At 52.6% G+C, this 19,431-nt stretch overlaps 9 non-coding genes across 9 annotated transcripts; 3 read left to right on the top strand and 6 right to left on the bottom strand.

Annotated features, from left to right (window-relative positions):
• Positions 1-2,064: 2,064 nt before the first annotated feature.
• TRNAW-CCA (transfer RNA tryptophan (anticodon CCA)) lies at positions 2,065-2,136 on the bottom strand. Its single transcript has one exon. It is a non-coding gene; the product is annotated as a tRNA-Trp (tRNA).
• Positions 2,137-4,169: 2,033 nt separating this feature from the next.
• TRNAG-GCC (transfer RNA glycine (anticodon GCC)) lies at positions 4,170-4,240 on the top strand. Its single transcript has one exon. It is a non-coding gene; the product is annotated as a tRNA-Gly (tRNA).
• Positions 4,241-4,636: 396 nt separating this feature from the next.
• TRNAN-GUU (transfer RNA asparagine (anticodon GUU)) lies at positions 4,637-4,710 on the bottom strand. Its single transcript has one exon. It is a non-coding gene; the product is annotated as a tRNA-Asn (tRNA).
• Positions 4,711-6,423: 1,713 nt separating this feature from the next.
• Positions 6,424-6,494, top strand: TRNAG-GCC (transfer RNA glycine (anticodon GCC)). The gene has a single exon. It is a non-coding gene; the product is annotated as a tRNA-Gly (tRNA).
• A 396-nt stretch (positions 6,495-6,890) lies between these two features.
• TRNAN-GUU (transfer RNA asparagine (anticodon GUU)) lies at positions 6,891-6,964 on the bottom strand. Its single transcript has one exon. It is a non-coding gene; the product is annotated as a tRNA-Asn (tRNA).
• A 2,165-nt stretch (positions 6,965-9,129) lies between these two features.
• On the bottom strand, positions 9,130-9,203 carry TRNAN-GUU (transfer RNA asparagine (anticodon GUU)). Its single transcript has one exon. It is a non-coding gene; the product is annotated as a tRNA-Asn (tRNA).
• A 1,706-nt stretch (positions 9,204-10,909) lies between these two features.
• On the top strand, positions 10,910-10,980 carry TRNAG-GCC (transfer RNA glycine (anticodon GCC)). Its single transcript has one exon. It is a non-coding gene; the product is annotated as a tRNA-Gly (tRNA).
• Positions 10,981-13,604: 2,624 nt separating this feature from the next.
• Positions 13,605-13,678, bottom strand: TRNAN-GUU (transfer RNA asparagine (anticodon GUU)). Its single transcript has one exon. It is a non-coding gene; the product is annotated as a tRNA-Asn (tRNA).
• Positions 13,679-18,098: 4,420 nt separating this feature from the next.
• Positions 18,099-18,172, bottom strand: TRNAN-GUU (transfer RNA asparagine (anticodon GUU)). Its single transcript has one exon. It is a non-coding gene; the product is annotated as a tRNA-Asn (tRNA).
• Positions 18,173-19,431: the final 1,259 nt, after the last annotated feature.

Raw genomic sequence — 19,431 nt, 5'->3', positions numbered from 1 at the left:
TTGGTGGAAATGACTAGAGGTGAAGAGATGAGAGAAGATAGAAATGTTGAGATAGAGCATGTCACGCAGGCAAAGCGAGAGCTCTAAGAGCAAAGCCAGACAGCTGTGTTTTAATTCAGGACTTGATGTAGGCAAAAGCATACATCCCTGGGTGGGCTTGAACCACCAACCTTTCGGTTAACAGCCGAACGCGCTAACCGATTGCGCCACAGAGACCAACCACCGCAGAGAGAGTGTTGGGACTCAATATATGTTTTTACCTTTGTGCTCCTGCCTGCAGCTCTAAGGTCCTGGCATAAGACAGGTAGGCTTAGACTCCATTGTGACATGTCTTACTTCTCTTAGAAGAAGGTTCTGAGTTGCCAGGCAGCTTATCTTCTGCCGGGCACACTTTCCTTTGCAGGCTTTCAGGTTGTGAATCCAGCACTGCTTAGGTGTCCATGTCAGACATGAGCAGCTCATTGAGCCCCACTGTGTGTTTTTTGTGGAGATACAACTCTCAGACTAGAGGGAGCAGGCGGGAAGTGGGTGAGACTCACACAGGGTGGGTGGGGCAGTTAAAGGATGTTATCTAATAGTGTAATCGAGGAGTTGGGTTTTTTGTGCACTACACTTTAACCAGCGATTCTTTCCAAAAGGAAATCCCAGGGCAGTACCCGCAATGAGTGGCATCCCCACACCCGAGGTTGCATTGTGGTAGCTGTTCCCTGAGCCCCTAGCCCCTGTCCCCATGTCGCCCTTTCTCCTCGTGTAACTCACCCCAGGTTCGGTGGCTCTGATACTTGCTGCTTCTGCTGTGCGATCATCCCCATGATCTGGGCCTTTGTACGAAATGTCATGTAAGATGACTTTATTCAGCACGGCGTTTGTCATTTGCTTGGTTGTCCTGTCACTGTTGGATGTTTTCTTGCGCAGACTACTGTCTAATGGTGGGAAGGCCACGAGACACGTGACTTTTCTCTTTCCTTGTTAGCATAGTTTCCTGCCACTGTCTTGGTGTGCTGCCAGCCTGTCAGACACGTGTCTTGCCCATCTCAGCTCCACTGTGGCATGTTAGATATGTCTTTGAGCAGAGTCCCGGTCCCAGAGCTGCTACCTTCTCTGCACTCTGGCTTGTAAGACTGCAGGCAAAGGTCCTCCCTGGCCCCTCAGCCAGATAGATACATTTACCTGCAGGGCTCAGCATTGGTGAAAGATATTGGCGAGAGAGAGGAAAGGGGACGGCCCGTGGTGCACCCCCTATTTTGCATAGAACCACAGCCTCCTGGGAGGGCAGAGACATGAGGGTTCTCAGGGAAAGCCCTCCCAGGAGTGTTGAAGGGCAGGACGTGAAACACAGCAATTCCGGAATGGCCTGGTCTAAGATTCCTGTGCAATAGGCCTGGCCCTAGGCTTCCGGGGCTCTTCCTCGGCAGAGGCCCCAGTGGTATGAGCCCGACCAGGGCTGTGCCCGACCAGGGCTGTAGGGTGCGTTGGGAGCGCGTTAGGGACGCGAAAGAGGGCGCAGGGCGCAGAACTCTGCCCGTTTCTCCCCAGGATTTTGGGGAGGACATGGAATCTGGCCAGGTCAGTGACTAGGCTTTCCCAGAAGGAAAGTCCAGTGACAGTGGCATGTTGTGAAACACAAGATTGCTGGTGGTCTGGAGGGTGCTTTCTGTCAGCCACTTCTCCCGGGAGCAGCCAGAGAGCAGGCTGATGTCGTGCTCTGTCAAGCACAACACTGGCCCCAAACCACTGTCCTTAGCAAAAGCAGAAACATTCATAGTTTCAGTCTCCTGCATCTGATTCCTGCCATCAGCATGTGAACGTTTGGCAGTCCAAGGCTTTCCATGCAAACTTTGTTCATAGGTGTCCCATGCGAATGCATGGGCCTCATCACTACTGTCTACGGCAGGGCTCTCTGCTCAGCCTATGTAAGTGAAGCATTGGTGGTTCAGTGGAAGAATTCTCGCCTGCCACGCGGGAGGCCTGGGTTCGATTCCCGGCCAATGCAAAGCGCCCTTCTTTTGGCTTTGCTTTAGAAGTCAGAGATATAGACTTGGTGGGGAAAAAAATGTCAAAGAGTGACCCCGACGTGATTTGAACACGCAACCTTCTGATCTGGAGTCAGACGCGCTACCGTTGCGCCACGAGGTCCCTGTGCATGCAGTTCTCAGCCCCGGATCAAGAAATGCTTCTGTGCCTTTTATTGGCCCTCAGTACGCCTGTGGTTAAAGTAGAAGGCTTGGTGTCCCGTTTCCAGTCCTATTGGTGGAAATGACTAGAGGTGAAGAGATGAGAGAAGATAGAAATGTTGAGATAGAGCATGTCACGCAGGCAAAGCGAGAGCTCTAAGAGCAAAGCCAGACAGCTGTGTTTTAATTCAGGACTTGATGTAGGCAAAAGCATACGTCCCTGGGTGGGCTTGAACCACCAACCTTTCGATTAACAGCCGAACGCGCTAACCAATTGCGCCACAGAGACCAACCACCGCAGTGAGCGTGTTGGGACTCAATATATGTTTTTACCTTTGTGCTCCTGCCTGCAGCTCTAAGGTCTTGGCATAAGACAGGTAGGCTTAGACTCCATTGTGACATGTCTTACTTCTCTTAGAAGAAGGTTCTGAGTTGCCAGGCAGCTTATCTTCTGCCGGGCACACTTTCCTTTGCAGGCTTTCAGGTTGTGAATCCAGCACTGCTTAGGTGTCCATGTCAGACATGAGCAGCTCATTGAGCCCCACTGTGTGTTTTTTGTGGAGATACAACTCTCAGACTAGAGGGAGCAGGCGGGAAGTGGGTGAGACTCACACAGGGTGGGTGGGGCAGTTAAAGGATGTTATCTAATAGTGTAATCGAGGAGTTGGGTTTTTTGTGCACTACACTTTAACCAGCGATTCTTTCCAAAAGGAAATCCCAGGGCAGTACCCGCAATGAGTGGCATCCCCACACCCGAGGTTGCATTGTGGTAGCTGTTCCCTGAGCCCCTAGCCCCTGTCCCCATGTCGCCCTTTCTCCTCGTGTAACTCACCCCAGGTTCGGTGGCTCTGATACTTGCTGCTTCTGCTGCGCGATCATCCCCATGATCTGGGCCTTTGTACGAAATGTCATGTAAGATGACTTTATTCAGCACGGCGTTTGTCATTTGCTTGGTTGTCCTGTCACTGTTGGATGTTTTCTTGCGCAGACTACTGTCTAATGGTGGGAAGGCCACGAGACACGTGACTTTTCTCTTTCCTTTTTAGCATAGTTTCCTGCCACTGTCTTGGTGTGCTGCCAGCCTGTGAGACACGTGTCTTGCCCATCTCAGCTCCACTGTGGCATGTTAGATATGTCTTTGAGCAGAGTCCCGGTCCCAGAGCTGCTGCCTTCTCTGCACTCTGGCTTGTAAGACTGCAGGCAAAGGCCCTCCCTGGCCCCTCAGCCAGATAGATACATTTAACTGCAGGGCTCAGCTTTGGTGAAAGATATTGGCGAGAGAGAGGAAAGGGGACGGCCCGTGGTGCACCCCCTATTTTGCATAGAACCACAGCCTCCTGGGAGGGCAGAGACATGAGGGTTCTCAGGGAAAGCCCTCCCAGGAGTGTTGAAGGGCAGGACGTGAAACACAGCAATCCCGGAATGGCCTGGTCTAAGATGCCTGTGCAATAGGCCTGGCCCTAGGCTTCCGGGGCTCTTCCTCGGCAGAGGCCCCAGTGGTATGAGCCCGACCAGGGCTGTGCCCGACCAGGGCTGTAGGGCGCGTTGGGAGCGCGTTAGGGACGCGAAAGAGGGCGCAGGGCGCAGAACTCTGCCCGTTTCTCCCCAGGATTTTGGGGAGGACAGGGAATCTGGCCAGGTCAGTGACTAGGCTGTCCCAGAAGGAAAGTCCAGTGACAGTGGCATGTTGTGAAACACAAGATTGCTGGTGGTCTGGAGGGTGCTTTCTGTCAGCCACTTCTCCCGGGAGCAGCCAGAGAGCAGGCTGATGTCGTGCTCTGTCAAGCACAACACTGGCCCCAAACCACTGTCCTTAGCAAAAGCAGAAACATTCATAGTTTCAGTCTCCTGCATCTGATTCCTGCCATCAGCATGTGAACGTTTGGCAGTCCAAGGCTTTCCATGCAAACTTTGTTCATAGGTGTCCCATGCGAATGCATGGGCCTCATCACTACTGTCTACGGCAGGGCTCTCTGCTCAGCCTATGTAAGTGAAGCATTGGTGGTTCAGTGGTAGAATTCTCGCCTGCCATGCGGGAGGCCCGGGTTCGATTCCCGGCCAATGCAAAGCGCCCTTCTTTTGGCTTTGCTTTAGAAGTCAGAGATATAGACTTGGTGGGGAAAAAAATGTCAAAGAGTGACCCCGACGTGATTTGAACACGCAACCTTCTGATCTGGAGTCAGACGCGCTACCGTTGCGCCACGAGGTCCCTGTGCATGCAGTTCTCAGCCCCGGATCAAGAAATGCTTCTGTGCCTTTTATTGGCCCTCAGTACGCCTGTGGTTAAAGTAGAAGGCTTGGTGGCCCGTTTCCAGTCCTATTGGTGGAAATGACTAGAGGTGAAGAGATGAGAGAAGATAGAAATGTTGAGATAGAGCATGTCACGCAGGCAAAGCGAGAGCTCTAAGAGCAAAGCCAGACAGCTGTGTTTTAATTCAGGACTTGATGTAGGCAAAAGCATACGTCCCTGGGTGGGCTTGAACCACCAACCTTTCGGTTAACAGCCGAACGCGCTAACCGATTGCGCCACAGAGACCAACCACCGCAGTGAGCATGTTGGGACTCAATATATGTTTTTACCTTTGTGCTCCTGCCTGCAGCTCTAAGGTCCTGGCATAAGACAGGTAGGCTTAGACTCCATTGTGACATGTCTTACTTCTCTTAGAAGAAGGTTCTGAGTTGCCAGGCAGCTTATCTTCTGCCGGGCACACTTTCCTTTGCAGGCTTTCAGGTTGTGAATCCAGCACTGCTTAGGTGTCCATGTCAGACATGAGCAGCTCATTGAGCCCCACTGTGTGTTTTTTGTGGAGATACAAGTCTCAGACTAGAGGGAGCAGGCGGGAAGTGGGTGAGACTCACACAGGGTGGGTGGGGCAGTTAAAGGATGTTATCTAATAGTGTAATCGAGGAGTTGGGTTTTTTGTGCACTACACTTTAACCAGCGATTCTTTCCAAAAGGAAATCCCAGGGCAGTAGCCGCAATGAGTGGCATCCCCACACCCGAGGTTGCATTGTGGTAGCTGTTCCCTGAGCCCCTAGCCCCTGTCCCCATGTCGCCCTTTCTCCTCGTGTAACTCACCCCAGGTTTGGTGGCTCTGATACTTGCTGCTTCTGCTGCGCGATCATCCCCATGATCTGGGCCTTTGTACGAAATGTCACGTAAGATTACTTTATTCAGCACGGCGTTTGTCATTTGCTTGGTTGTCCTGTCACTGTTGGATGTTTTCTTGCGCAGACTACTGTCTAATGGTGGGAAGGCCACGAGACACGTGACTTTTCTCTTTCCTTGTTAGCATAGTTTCCTGCCACTGTCTTGGTGTGCTGCCAGCCTGTGAGACACGTGTCTTGCCCATCTCAGCTCCACTGTGGCATGTTAGATATGTCTTTGAGCAGAGTCCCGGTCCCAGACCTGCTACCTTCTCTGCACTCTGGCTTGTGGCTTGTAAGACTGCAGGCAAAGGCCCTCCCTGGCCCCTCAGCCAGATAGATACATTTACCTGCAGGGCTCAGCTTTGGTGAAAGATATTGGCGAGAGAGAGGAAAGGGGACGGCCCGTGGTGCACCCCCTATTTTGCATAGAACCACAGCCTCCTGGGAGGGCAGAGTCATGAGGGTTCTCAACGAAAGCCCTCCCAGGAGTGTTGAAGGGCAGGACGTGAAACACAGCAATCCCGGAATGGCCTGGTCTAAGATGCCTGTGCAATAAGCCTGGCCCTAGGCTTCCGGGGCTCTTCCTCGGCAGAGGCCCCAGTGGAATGAGCCCAACCAGGGCTGTGCCCGACCAGGGCTGTAGGGCGCGTTGGGAGCGCGTTAGGGACGCGAAAGAGGGCGCAGGGCGCAGAACTCTGCCCGTTTCTCCCCAGGATTTTGGGGAGGACATGGAATCTGGCCAGGTCAGTGACTAGGCTTTCCCAGAAGGAAAGTCCAGTGACAGTGGCATGTTGTGAAACACAAGATTGCTGGTGGTCTGGAGGGTGCTTTCTGTCAGCCACTTCTCCCGGGAGCAGCCAGAGAGCAGGCTGATGTCGTGCTCTGTCAAGCACAACACTGGCCCCAAACCACTGTCCTTAGCAAAAGCAGAAACATTCATAGTTTCAGTCTCCTGCATCTGATTCCTGCCATCAGCATGTGAACGTTTGGCAGTCCAAGGCTTTCCATGCAGACTTTGTTCATAGGTGTCCCATGCGAATGCATGGGCCTCATCACTACTGTCTACGGCAGGGCTCTCTGCTCAGCCTATGTAAGTGAAGCATTGGTGGTTCAGTGGTAGAATTCTCGCCTGCCACGCGGGAGGCCCGGGTTCGATTCCCGGCCAATGCAAAGCGCACTTCTTTTGGCTTTGCTTTAGAAGTCAGAGATATAGACTTGGTGGGGAAAAAAATGTCAAAGAGTGACCCCGACGTGATTTGAACACGCAACCTTCTGATCTGGAGTCAGACGCGCTACCGTTGCGCCACGAGGTCCCTGTGTATGCAGTTTTCAGCCCCGGATCAAGAAATGCTTCTGTGCCTTTTATTGGCCCTCAGTACGCCTGTGGTTAAAGTAGAAGGCTTGGTGGCCCGTTTCCAGTCCTATTGGTGGAAATGACTAGAGGTGAAGAGATGAGAGAAGATAGAAATGTTGAGATAGAGCATGTCACGCAGGCAAAGCGAGAGCTCTAAGAGCAAAGCCAGACAGCTGTGTTTTAATTCAGGACTTGATGTAGGCAAAAGCATACGTCCCTGGGTGGGCTTGAACCACCAACCTTTCGGTTAACAGCCGAACGCGCTAACCAATTGCGCCACAGAGACCAACCACTGCAGTGAGCGTGTTGGGACTCAATATATGTTTTTACCTTTGTGCTCCTGCCTGCAGCTCTAAGGTCCTGGCATAAGACAGGTAGGCTTAGACTCCATTGTGACATGTCTTGCTTCTCTTAGAAGAAGGTTCTGAGTTGCCAGGCAGCTTATCTTCTGCCGGGCACACTTTCCTTTGCAGGCTTTCAGGTTGTGAATCCAGCACTGCTTAGGTGTCCATGTCAGACATGAGCAGCTCATTGAGCCCCACTGTGTGTTTTTTGTGGAGATACAACTCTCAGACTAGAGGGAGCAGGCGGGAAGTGGGTGAGACTCACACAGGGTGGGTGGGGCAGTTAAAGGATGTTATCTAATAGTGTAATCGAGGAGTTGGGTTTTTTGTGCACTACACTTTAACCAGCGATTCTTTCTAAAAGGAAATCCCAGGGCAGTACCCGCAATGAGTGGCATCCCCACACCCGAGGTTGCATTGTGGTAGCTGTTCCCTGAGCCCATAGCCCCTGTCCCCATGTCGCCCTTTCTCCTCGTGTAACTCACCCCAGGTTCGGTGGCTCTGATACTTGCTGCTTCTGCTGCGCGATCATCCCCATGATCTGGGCCTTTGTACGAAATGTCATGTAAGATGACTTTATTCAGCACGGCGTTTGTCATTTGCTTGGTTGTCCTGTCACTGTTGGATGTTTTCTTGCGCAGACTACTGTCTAATGGTGGGAAGGCCACGAGACACGTGACTTTTCTCTTTCCTTGTTAGCATAGTTTCCTGCCACTGTCTTGGTGTGCTGCCAGCCTGTGAGACACGTGTCTTGCCCATCTCAGCTCCACTGTGGCATGTTAGATATGTCTTTGAGCAGAGTCCCGGTCCCAGAGCTGCTGCCTTCTCTGCACTCTGGCTTGTAAGACTGCAGGCAAAGGCCCTCCCTGGCCCCTCAGCCAGATAGATACATTTACCTGCAGGGCTCAGCTTTGGTGAAAGATATTGGCGAGAGAGAGGAAAGGGGACGGCCCGTGGTGCACCCCCTATTTTGCATAGAACCACAGCCTCCTGGGAGGGCAGAGACATGAGGGTTCTCAGGGAAAGCCCTCCCAGGAGTGTTGAAGGGCAGGACGTGAAACACAGCAATCCCGGAATGGCCTGGTCTAAGATGCCTGTGCAATAGGCCTGGCCCTAGGCTTCCGGGGCTCTTCCTCGGCAGAGGCCCCAGTGGTATGAGCCCGACCAGGGCTGTGCCCGACCAGGGCTGTAGGGCGCGTTGGGAGCGCGTTAGGGATGCGAAAGAGGGCGCAGGGCGCAGAACTCTGCCCGTTTCTCCCCAGGATTTTGGGGAGGACAGGGAATCTGGCCAGGTCAGTGACTAGGCTTTCCCAGAAGGAAAGTCCAGTGACAGTGGCATGTTGTGAAACACAAGATTGCTGGTGGTCTGGAGGGTGCTTTCTGTCAGCCACTTCTCCCGGGAGCAGCCAGAGAGCAGGCTGATGTCGTGCTCTGTCAAGCACAACACTGGCCCCAAACCACTGTCCTTAGCAAAAGCAGAAACATTCATAGTTTCAGTCTCCTGCATCTGACTCCTGCCATCAGCATGTGAACGTTTGGCAGTCCAAGGCTTGCCATGCAAACTTTGTTCATAGGTGTCCCATGCGAATGCATGGGCCTCATCACTACTGTCTACGGCAGGGCTCTCTGCTCAGCCTATGTAAGTGAAGCATTGGTGGTTCAGTGGTAGAATTCTCGCGTGCCACGCGGGAGGCCCGGGTTCGATTCCCGGCCAATGCAAAGTGCCCTTCTTTTGGCTTTGCTTTCGAAGTCAGAGATATAGACTTGGTGGGGAAAAAAATGTCTAAGAGTGACCCCGACGTGATTTGAACACGCAACCTTCTGATCTGGAGTCAGACGCGCTACCGTTGCGCCACGAGGTCCCTGTGCATGCAGTTCTCAGCCCCGGATCAAGAAATGCCTTTTATTGGCCCTCAGTACGCCTGTGGTTAAAGTAGAAGGCTTGGTGGCCCGTTTCCAGTCCTATTGGTGGAAATGACTAGAGGTGAAGAGATGAGAGAAGATAGAAATGTTGAGATAGAGCATGTCACGCAGGCAAAGCGAGAGCTCTAAGAGCAAAGCCAGACAGCTGTGTTTTAATTCAGGACTTGATGTAGGCAAAAGCATACGTCCCTGGGTGGGCTTGAACCACCAACCTTTCGGTTAACAGCCGAACGCGCTAACCGATTGCGCCACAGAGACCAACCACCGCAGTGAGCGTGTTGGGACTCAATATATGTTTTTACCTTTGTGCTCCTGCCTGCAGCTCTAAGGTCCTGGCATAAGACAGGTAGGCTTAGACTCCATTGTGACATGTCTTACTTCTCTTAGAAGAAGGTTCTGAGTTGCCAGGCAGCTTATCTTCTGCCGGGCACACTTTCCTTTGCAGGCTTTCAGGTTGTGAATCCAGCACTGCTTAGGTGTCCATGTCAGACATGAGCAGCTCATTGAGCCCCACTGTGTGTTTTTTGTGGAGATACAACTCTCAGACTAGAGGGAGCAGGCGGGAAGTGGGTGAGACTCACACAGGGTGGGTGGGGCAATTAAAGGATGTTATCTAATAGTGTAATCGAGGAGTTGGGTTTTTTGTGCACTACACTTTAACCAGCGATTCTTTCTAAAAGGAAATCCCAGGGCAGTACCCGCAATGAGTGGCATCCCCACACCCGAGGTTGCATTGTGGTAGCTGTTCCCTGAGCCCATAGCCCCTGTCCCCATGTCGCCCTTTCTCCTCGTGTAACTCACCCCAGGTTCGGTGGCTCTGATACTTGCTGCTTCTGCTGCGCGATCATCCCCATGATCTGGGCCTTTGTACGAAATGTCATGTAAGATGACTTTATTCAGCACGGCGTTTGTCATTTGCTTGGTTGTCCTGTCACTGTTGGATGTTTTCTTGCGCAGACTACTGTCTAATGGTGGGAAGGCCACGAGACACGTGACTTTTCTCTTTCCTTGTTAGCATAGTTTCCTGCCACTGTCTTGGTGTGCTGCCAGCCTGTGAGACACGTGTCTTGCCCATCTCAGCTCCACTGTGGCATGTTAGATATGTCTTTGAGCAGAGTCCCGGTCCCAGAGCTGCTGCCTTCTCTGCACTCTGGCTTGTAAGACTGCAGGCAAAGGCCCTCCCTGGCCCCTCAGCCAGATAGATACATTTACCTGCAGGGCTCAGCTTTGGTGAAAGATATTGGCGAGAGAGAGGAAAGGGGACGGCCCGTGGTGCACCCCCTATTTTGCATAGAACCACAGCCTCCTGGGAGGGCAGAGACATGAGGGTTCTCAGGGAAAGCCCTCCCAGGAGTGTTGAAGGGCAGGACGTGAAACACAGCAATTCTGGAATGGCCTGGTATAAGATGCCTGTGCAATAGGCCTGGCCCTAGGCTTCCGGGGCTCTTCCTCGGCAGAGGCCCCAGTGGTATGAGCCCGACCAGGGCTGTGCCCGACCAGGGCTGTAGGGCGCGTTGGGAGCGCGTTAGGGACGCGAAAGAGGGCGCAGGGCGCAGAACTCTGCCCGTTTCTCCCCAGGATTTTGGGGAGGACAGGGAATCCGGTCAGGTCAGTGACTAGGCTTTTCCAGAAGGAAAGTCCAGTGACAGTGGCATGTTGTGAAACACAAGATTGCTGGTGGTCTGGAGGGTGCTTTCTGTCAGCCACTTCTCCCGGGAGCAGCCAGAGAGCAGGCTGATGTCATGCTCTGTCAAGCACAACACTGGCCCCAAACCACTGTCCTTAGCAAAAGCAGAAACATTCATAGTTTCAGTCTCCTGCATCTGATTCCTGCCATCAGCATGTGAACGTTTGGCAGTCCAAGGCTTGCCATGCAAACTTTGTTCATAGGTGTCCCATGCGAATGCATGGGCCTCATCACTACTGTCTACGGCAGGGCTCTCTGCTCAGCCTATGTAAGTGAAGCATTGGTGGTTCAGTGGTAGAATTCTCGCCTGCCACGCGGGAGGCCCGGGTTCGATTCCCGGCCAATGCAAAGCGCCCTTCTTTTGGCTTTGCTTTAGAAGTCAGAGATATAGACTTGTTGGGGAAAAAAATGTCAAAGAGTGACCCCGACGTGATTTGAACACGCAACCTTCTGATCTGGAATCAGACGCGCTACCGTTGCGCCACGAGGTCCCTGTGCATACAGTTCTCAGCCCCGGATCAAGAAATGCTTCTGTGCCTTTTATTGGCCCTCAGTACGCCTGTGGTTAAAGTAGAAGGCTTGGTGGCCCGTTTCCAGTCCTATTGGTGGAAATGACTAGAGGTGAAGAGATGAGAGAAGATAGAAATGTTGAGATAGAGCATGTCACGCAGGCAAAGTGAGAGCTCTAAGAGCAAAGCCAGACAGCTGTGTTTTAATTCAGGACTTGATGTAGGCAAAAGCATACGTCCCTGGGTGGGCTTGAACCACCAACCTTTCGGTTAACAGCCAAACGCGCTAACCGATTGCGCCACAGAGACCAACCACCGAAGTGAGCGTGTTGGGACTCAATATATGTTTTTACCTTTGTGCTCCTGCCTGCAGCTCTAAGGTCCTGGCATAAGACAGGTAGGCTTAGACTCCATTGTGACATGTCTTACTTCTCTTAGAAGAAGGTTCTGAGTTGCCAGGCAGCTTATCTTCTGCCGGGCACACTTTCCTTTGCAGGCTTTCAGGTTGTGAATCCAGCACTGCTTAGGTGTCCATGTCAGACATGAGCAGCTCATTGAGCCCCACTGTGTGTTTTTTGTGGAGATACAACTCTCAGACTAGAGGGAGCAGGCGGGAAGTGGGTGAGACTCACACAGGGTGGGTGGGGCAGTTAAAGGATGTTATCTAATAGTGTAATCGAGGAGTTGGGTTTTTTGTGCACTACACTTTAACCAGCGATTCTTTCTAAAAGGAAATCCCAGGGCAGTACCCGCAATGAGTGGCATCCCCACACCCGAGGTTGCATTGTGGTAGCTGTTCCCTGAGCCCCTAGCCCCTGTCCCCATGTCGCCCTTTCTCCTCGTGTAACTCACCTCAGGTTCGGTGGCTCTGATACTTGCTGCTTCTGCGCGATCATCCCCATGATCTGGGCCTTTGTACGAAATGTCATGTAAGATGACTTTATTCAGCACAGCGTTTGTCATTTGCTTGGTTGTCCTGTCACTGTTGGATGTTTTCTTGCGCAGACTACTGTCTAATGGTGGGAAGGCCACGAGACACGTGACTTTTCTCTTTCCTTGTTAGCATAGTTTCCTGCCACTGTCTTGTTGTGCTGCCTGCCTGTGAGACACGTGTCTTGCCCATCTCAGCTCCACTGTGGCATGTTAGATATGTCTTTGAGCAGAGTCCCGGTCCCAGAGCTGCTGCCTTCTCTGCACTCTGGCTTGTAAGACTGCAGGCAAAGGCCCTCCCTGGCCCCTCAGCCAGATAGATACATTTACCTGCAGGGCTCAGCTTTGGTGAAAGATATTGGCGAGAGAGAGGAAAGGGGACGGCCCGTGGTGCACCCCCTATTTTGCAAAGAACCACAGCCTCCTGGGAGGGCAGAGACATGAGGGTTCTCAGGGAAAGCCCTCCCAGGAGTGTTGAAGGGCAGGACGTGAAACACAGCAATCCCGGAATGGCCTGGTCTAAGATGCCTGTGCAATAGGCCTGGCCCTAGGCTTCCGGGGCTCTTCCTCGGCAGAGGCCCCAGTGGTATGAGCCCGACCAGGGCTGTAGGGCGCGTTGGGAGCGCGTTAGGGACGCGAAAGAGGGCGCAGGGCGCAGAACTCTGCCCGTTTCTCCCCAGGATTTTGGGGAGGACATGGAATCTGGCCAGGTCAGTGAGTAGGCTTTCCCAGAAGGAAAGTCCAGTGACAGTGGCATGTTGTGAAACACAAGATTGCTGGTGGTCTGGAGGGTGCTTTCTGTCAGCCACTTCTCCCGGGAGCAGCCAGAGAGCAGGCTGATGTCGTGCTCTGTCAAGCACAACACTGGCCCCAAACCACTGTCCTTAGCAAAAGCAGAAACATTCATAGTTTCAGTCTCCTGCATCTGATTCCTGCCATCAGCATGTGAACGTTTGGCAGTCCAAGGCTTGCCATGCAAACTTTGTTCATAGGTGTCCCATGCGAATGCATGGGCCTCATCACTACTGTCTACGGCAGGGCTCTCTGCTCAGCCTATGTAAGTGAAGCATTGGTGATTCAGTGGTAGAATTCTTGCCTGCCACGCGGGAGGCCCGGGTTCGATTCCCGGCCAATGCAAAGCGCCCTTCTTTTGGCTTTGCTTTAGAAGTCAGAGATATAGACTTGGTGGGGAAAAAAATTTCAAAGAGTGACCCCGACGTGATTTGAACACGCAACCTTCTGATCTGGAGTCAGACGCGCTACCGTTGCGCCACGAGGTCCCTGTGCATGCAGTTCTCAGCCCCGGATCAAGAAATGCTTCTGTGCCTTTTATTGGCCCTCAGTACGTCTGTGGTTAAAGTAGAAGGCTTGGTGTCCCGTTTCCAGTCCTATTGGTGGAAATGACTAGAGGTGAAGAGATGAGAGAATATTGAAATGTTGAGATAGAGCATGTCACGCAGGCAAAGCGAGAGCTCTAAGAGCAAAGCCAGACAGCTGTGTTTTAATTCAGGACTTGATGTAGGCAAAAGCATACGTCCCTGGGTGGGCTTGAACCACCAACCTTTCGGTTAACAGCCGAACGCGCTAACCAATTGCGCCACAGAGACCAACCACTGCAGTGAGCGTGTTGGGACTCAATATATGTTTTTACCTTTGTGCTCCTGCCTGCAGCTCTAAGGTCCTGGCATAAGACAGGTAGGCTTAGACTCCATTGTGACATGTCTTACTTCTCTTAGAAGAAGGTTCTGAGTTGCCAGGCAGCTTATCTTCTGCCGGGCACACTTTCCTTTGCAGGCTTTCAGGTTGTGAATCCAGCACTGCTTAGGTGTCCATGTCAGACATGAGCAGCTCATTGAGCCCCACTGTGTGTTTTTTGTGGAGATACAACTCTCAGACTAGAGGGAGCAGGCGGGAAGTGGGTGAGACTCACACAGGGTGGGTGGGGCAGTTAAAGGATGTTATCTAATAGTGTAATCGAGGAGTTGGGTTTTTTGTGCACTACACTTTAACCAGCGATTCTTTCTAAAAGGAAATCCCAGGGCAGTAGCCGCAATGAGTGGCATCCCCACACCCGAGGTTGCATTGTGGTAGCTGTTCCCTGAGCCCATAGCCCCTGTCCCCATGTCGCCCTTTCTCCTCGTGTAACTCACCCCAGGTTCGGTGGCTCTGATACTTGCTGCTTCTGCTGCGCGATCATCCCCATGATCTGGGCCTTTGTACGAAATGTCATGTAAGATGACTTTATTCAGCACGGCGTTTGTCATTTGCTTGGTTGTCCTGTCACTGTTGGATGTTTTCTTGCGCAGACTACTGTCTAATGGTGGGAAGGCCACGAGACACGTGACTTTTCTCTTTCCTTGTTAGCATAGTTTCCTGCCACTGTCTTGGTGTGCTGCCAGCCTGTGAGACACGTGTCTTGCCCATCTCAGCTCCACTGTGGCATGTTAGATATGTCTTTGAGCAGAGTCCCGGTCCCAGAGCTGCTGCCTTCTCTGCACTCTGGCTTGTAAGACTGCAGGCAAAGGCCCTCCCTGGCCCCTCAGCCAGATAGATACATTTACCTGCAGGGCTCAGCTTTGGTGAAAGATATTGGCGAGAGAGAGGAAAGGGGACGGCCCGTGGTGCACCCCCTATTTTGCATAGAACCACAGCCTCCTGGGAGGGCAGAGACATGAGGGTTCTCAGGGAAAGCCCTCCCAGGAGTGTTGAAGGGCAGGACGTGAAACACAGCAATCCCGGAATGGCCTGGTCTAAGATGCCTGTGCAATAGGCCTGGCCCTAGGCTTCCGGGGCTCTTCCTCGGCAGAGGCCCCAGTGGTATGAGCCCGACCAGGGCTGTGCCCGACCAGGGCTGTAGGGCGCGTTGGGAGCGCGTTAGGGATGCGAAAGAGGGCGCAGGGCGCAGAACTCTGCCCGTTTCTCCCCAGGATTTTGGGGAGGACAGGGAATCTGGCCAGGTCAGTGACTAGGCTTTCCCAGAAGGAAAGTCCAGTGACAGTGGCATGTTGTGAAACACAAGATTGCTGGTGGTCTGGAGGGTGCTTTCTGTCAGCCACTTCTCCCGGGAGCAGCCAGAGAGCAGGCTGATGTCGTGCTCTGTCAAGCACAACACTGGCCCCAAACCACTGTCCTTAGCAAAAGCAGAAACATTCATAGTTTCAGTCTCCTGCATCTGACTCCTGCCATCAGCATGTGAACGTTTGGCAGTCCAAGGCTTGCCATGCAAACTTTGTTCATAGGTGTCCCATGCGAATGCATGGGCCTCATCACTACTGTCTACGGCAGGGCTCTCTGCTCAGCCTAAGTAAGTGAAGCATTGGTGGTTCAGTGGTAGAATTCTCGCGTGCCACGCGGGAGGCCCGGGTTCGATTCCCGGCCAATGCAAAGCGCCCTTCTTTTGGCTTTGCTTTCGAAGTCAGAGATATAGACTTGGTGGGGAAAAAAATGTCAAAGAGTGACCCCGACGTGATTTGAACACGCAACCTTCTGATCTGGAGTCAGACGCGCTACCGTTGCGCCACGAGGTCCCTGTGCATGCAGTTCTCAGCCCCGGATCAAGAAATGCTTCTGTGCCTTTTATTGGCCCTCAGTACGTCTGTGGTTAAAGTAGAAGGCTTGGTGGCCCGTTTCCAGTCCTATTGGTGGAAATGACTAGAGGTGAAGAGATGAGAGAAGATAGAAATGTTGAGATAGAGCATGTCACGCAGGCAAAGCGAGAGCTCTAAGAGCAAAGCCAGACAGCTGTGTTTTAATTCAGGACTTGATGTAGGCAAAAGCATACGTCCCTGGGTGGGCTTGAACCACCAACCTTTCGGTTAACAGACGAACGCACTAACCGATTGCGCCACAGAGACCAACCACCGCAGTGAGCGTGTTGGGACTCAATATATGTTTTTACCTTTGTGCTCCTGCCTGCAGCTCTAAGGTCCTGGCATAAGACAGGTAGGCTTAGACTCCATTGTGACATGTCTTACTTCTCTTAGAAGAAGGTTCTGAGTTGCCAGGCAGCTTATCTTCTGCCGGGCACACTTTCCTTTGCAGGCTTTCAGGTTGTGAATCCAGCACTGCTTAGGTGTCCATGTCAGACATGAGCAGCTCATTGAGCCCCACTGTGTGTTTTTTGTGGAGATACAACTCTCAGACTAGAGGAAGCAGGCGGGAAGTGGGTGAGACTCACACAGGGTGGGTGGGGCAGTTAAAGGATGTTATCTAATAATGTAATCGAGGAGTTGGGTTTTTTGTGCACTACACTTTAACCAGCAATTCTTTCTAAAAGGAAATCCCAGGGCAGTACCCGCAATGAGTGGCATCCCCACACCCGAGGTTGCATTGTGGTAGCTGTTCCCTGAGCCCATAGCCCCTGTCCCCATGTCGCCCTTTCTCCTCGTGTAACTCACCCCAGGTTCGATGGCTCTGATACTTGCTGCTTCTGCTGCGCGATCATCCCCATGATCTGGGCCTTTGTACGAAATGTCATGTAAGATGACTTTATTCAGCACGGCGTTTGTCATTTGCTTGGTTGTCCTGTCACTGTTGGATGTTTTCTTGCGCAGACTACTGTCTAATGGTGGGAAGGCCACGAGACACGTGACTTTTCTCTTTCCTTGTTAGCATAGTTTACTGCCACTGTCTTGGTGTGCTGCCAGCCTGTGAGACACGTGTCTTGCCCATCTCAGCTCCACTGTGGCATGTTAGATATGTCTTTGAGCAGAGTCCCGGTCCCAGAGCTGCTACCTTCTCTGCACTCTGGCTTGTAAGACTGCTGGCAAAGGCCCTCCCTGACCCCTCAGCCAGATAGATACATTTACCTGCAGGGCTCAGCTTTGGTGAAAGATATTGGCGAGAGAGAGGAAAGGGGACGGCCCGTGGTGCACCCCCTATTTTGCATAGAACCACAGCCTCCTGGGAGGGCAGAGACATGAGGGTTCTCAGGGAAAGCCCTCCCAGGAGTGTTGAAGGGCAGGACGTGAAACACAGCAATCCCGGAATGGCCTGGTCTAAGATGCCTGTGCAATAGGCCTGGCCCTAGGCTTCCGGGGCTCTTCCTCGGCAGAGGCCCCAGTGGTATGAGCCCGACCAGGGCTGTGCCCGACCAGGGCTGTAGGGCGCGTTGGGAGCGCGTTAGGGACGCGAAAGAGGGCGCAGGGCGCAGAACTCTGCCCGTTTCTCCCCAGGATTTTGGGGAGGACAGGGAATCTGGCCAGGTCAGTGACTAGGCTTTCCCAGAAGGAAAGTCCAGTGACAGTGGCATGTTGTGAAACACAAGATTGCTGGTGGTCTGGAGGGTGCTTTCTGTCAGCCACTTCTCCCGGGAGCAGCCAGAGAGCAGGCTGATGTCGTGCTCTGTCAAGCACAACACTGGCCCCAAACCACTGTCCTTAGCAAAAGCAGAAACATTCATAGTTTCAGTCTCCTGCATCTGATTCCTGCCATCAGCATGTGAACGTTTGGCAGTCCAAGGCTTTCCATGCAAACTTTGTTCATAGGTGTCCCATGCGAATGCATGGGCCTCATCACTACTGTCTACGGCAGGGCTCTCTGCTCAGCCTATGTAAGTGAAGCATTGGTGGTTCAGTGGTAGAATTCTCGCCTGCCACGCGGGAGGCTCGGGTTCGATTCCCGGCCAATGCAAAGCGCCCTTCTTTTGGCTTTGCTTTAGAAGTCAGAGATATAGACTTGGTGGGGAAAAAAATGTCAAAGAGTGACCCCGACGTGATTTGAACATGCAACCTTCTGATCTAGAGTCAGACGCGCTACCGTTGCGCCACGAGGTCCCTGTGCGTGCATTTCTCAGCCCCGGATCAAGAAATGCTTCTGTGCCTTTTATTGGCCCTCAGTACGCCTGTGGTTAAAGTAGAAGGCTTGGTGGCCCGTTTCCAGTCCTATTGGTGGAAATGACTAGAGGTGAAGAGATGAGAGAAGATAGAAATGTTGAGATAGAGCATGTCACGCAGGCAAAGCGAGAGCTCTAAGAGCAAAGCCAGACAGCTGTGTTTTAATTCAGGACTTGATGTAGGCAAAAGCATACGTCCCTGGGTGGGCTTGAACCACCAACCTTTCGGTTAACAGCCGAACGCGCTAACCGATTGCGCCACAGAGACCAACCACCGCAGTAAGCGTGTTGGGACTCAATATATGTTTTTACCTTTGTGCTCCTGCCTGCAGCTCTAAGGTCCTGGCATAAGACAGGTAGGCTTAGACTCCATTGTGACATGTCTTACTTCTCTTAGAAGAAGGTTCTGAGTTGCCAGGCAGCTTATCTTCTGCCGGGCACACTTTCCTTTGCAGGCTTTCAGGTTGTGAATCCAGCACTGCTTAGGTGTCCATGTCAGACATGAGCAGCTCATTGAGCTCCACTGTGTGTTTTTTGTGGAGATACAACTCTCAGACTAGAGGGAGCAGGCGGGAAGTGGGTGAGACTCACACAGGGTGGGTGGGGCAGTTAAAGGATGTTATCTAATAGTGTAATCGAGGAGTTGGGTTTTTTGTGCACTACACTTTAACCAGCGATTCTTTCTAAAAGGAAATCCCAGGGCAGTACCCGCAATGAGTGGCATCCCCACACCCGAGGCTGCATTGTGGTAGCTGTTCCCTGAGCCCCTAGCCCCTGTCCCCATGTCGCCCTTTCTCCTCGTGTAACTCACCTCAGGTTCGGTGGCTCTGATACTTGCTGCTTCTGCGCGATCATCCCCATGATCTGGGCCTTTGTACGAAATGTCATGTAAGATGACTTTATTCAGCACAGCGTTTGTCATTTGCTTGGTTGTCCTGTCACTGTTGGATGTTTTCTTGCGCAGACTACTGTCTAATGGTGGGAAGGCCACGAGACACGTGACTTTTCTCTTTCCTTGTTAGCATAGTTTCCTGCCACTGTCTTGTTGTGCTGCCTGCCTGTGAGACACGTGTCTTGCCCATCTCAGCTCCACTGTGGCATGTTAGATATGTCTTTGAGCAGAGTCCCGGTCCCAGAGCTGCTGCCTTCTCTGCACTCTGGCTTGTAAGACTGCAGGCAAAGGCCCTCCCTGGCCCCTCAGCCAGATAGATACATTTACCTGCAGGGCTCAGCTTTGGTGAAAGATATTGGCGAGAGAGAGGAAAGGGGACGGCCCGTGGTGCACCCCCTATTTTGCAAAGAACCACAGCCTCCTGGGAGGGCAGAGACATGAGGGTTCTCAGGGAAAGCCCTCCCAGGAGTGTTGAAGGGCAGGACGTGAAACACAGCAATCCCGGAATGGCCTGGTCTAAGATGCCTGTGCAATAGGCCTGGCCCTAGGCTTCCGGGGCTCTTCCTCGGCAGAGGCCCCAGTGGTATGAGCCCGACCAGGGCTGTGCCCGACCAGGGCTGTAGGGCGCGTTGGGA

This window comes from Pleurodeles waltl, chromosome 4_1, assembly GCF_031143425.1.
Source record: "Pleurodeles waltl isolate 20211129_DDA chromosome 4_1, aPleWal1.hap1.20221129, whole genome shotgun sequence".
Lineage (NCBI taxonomy): Eukaryota > Metazoa > Chordata > Amphibia > Caudata > Salamandridae > Pleurodeles > Pleurodeles waltl.
Note: the sequence above shows the minus strand (reverse complement) of the source record. Positions and strands in the feature narration are given on the sequence as shown.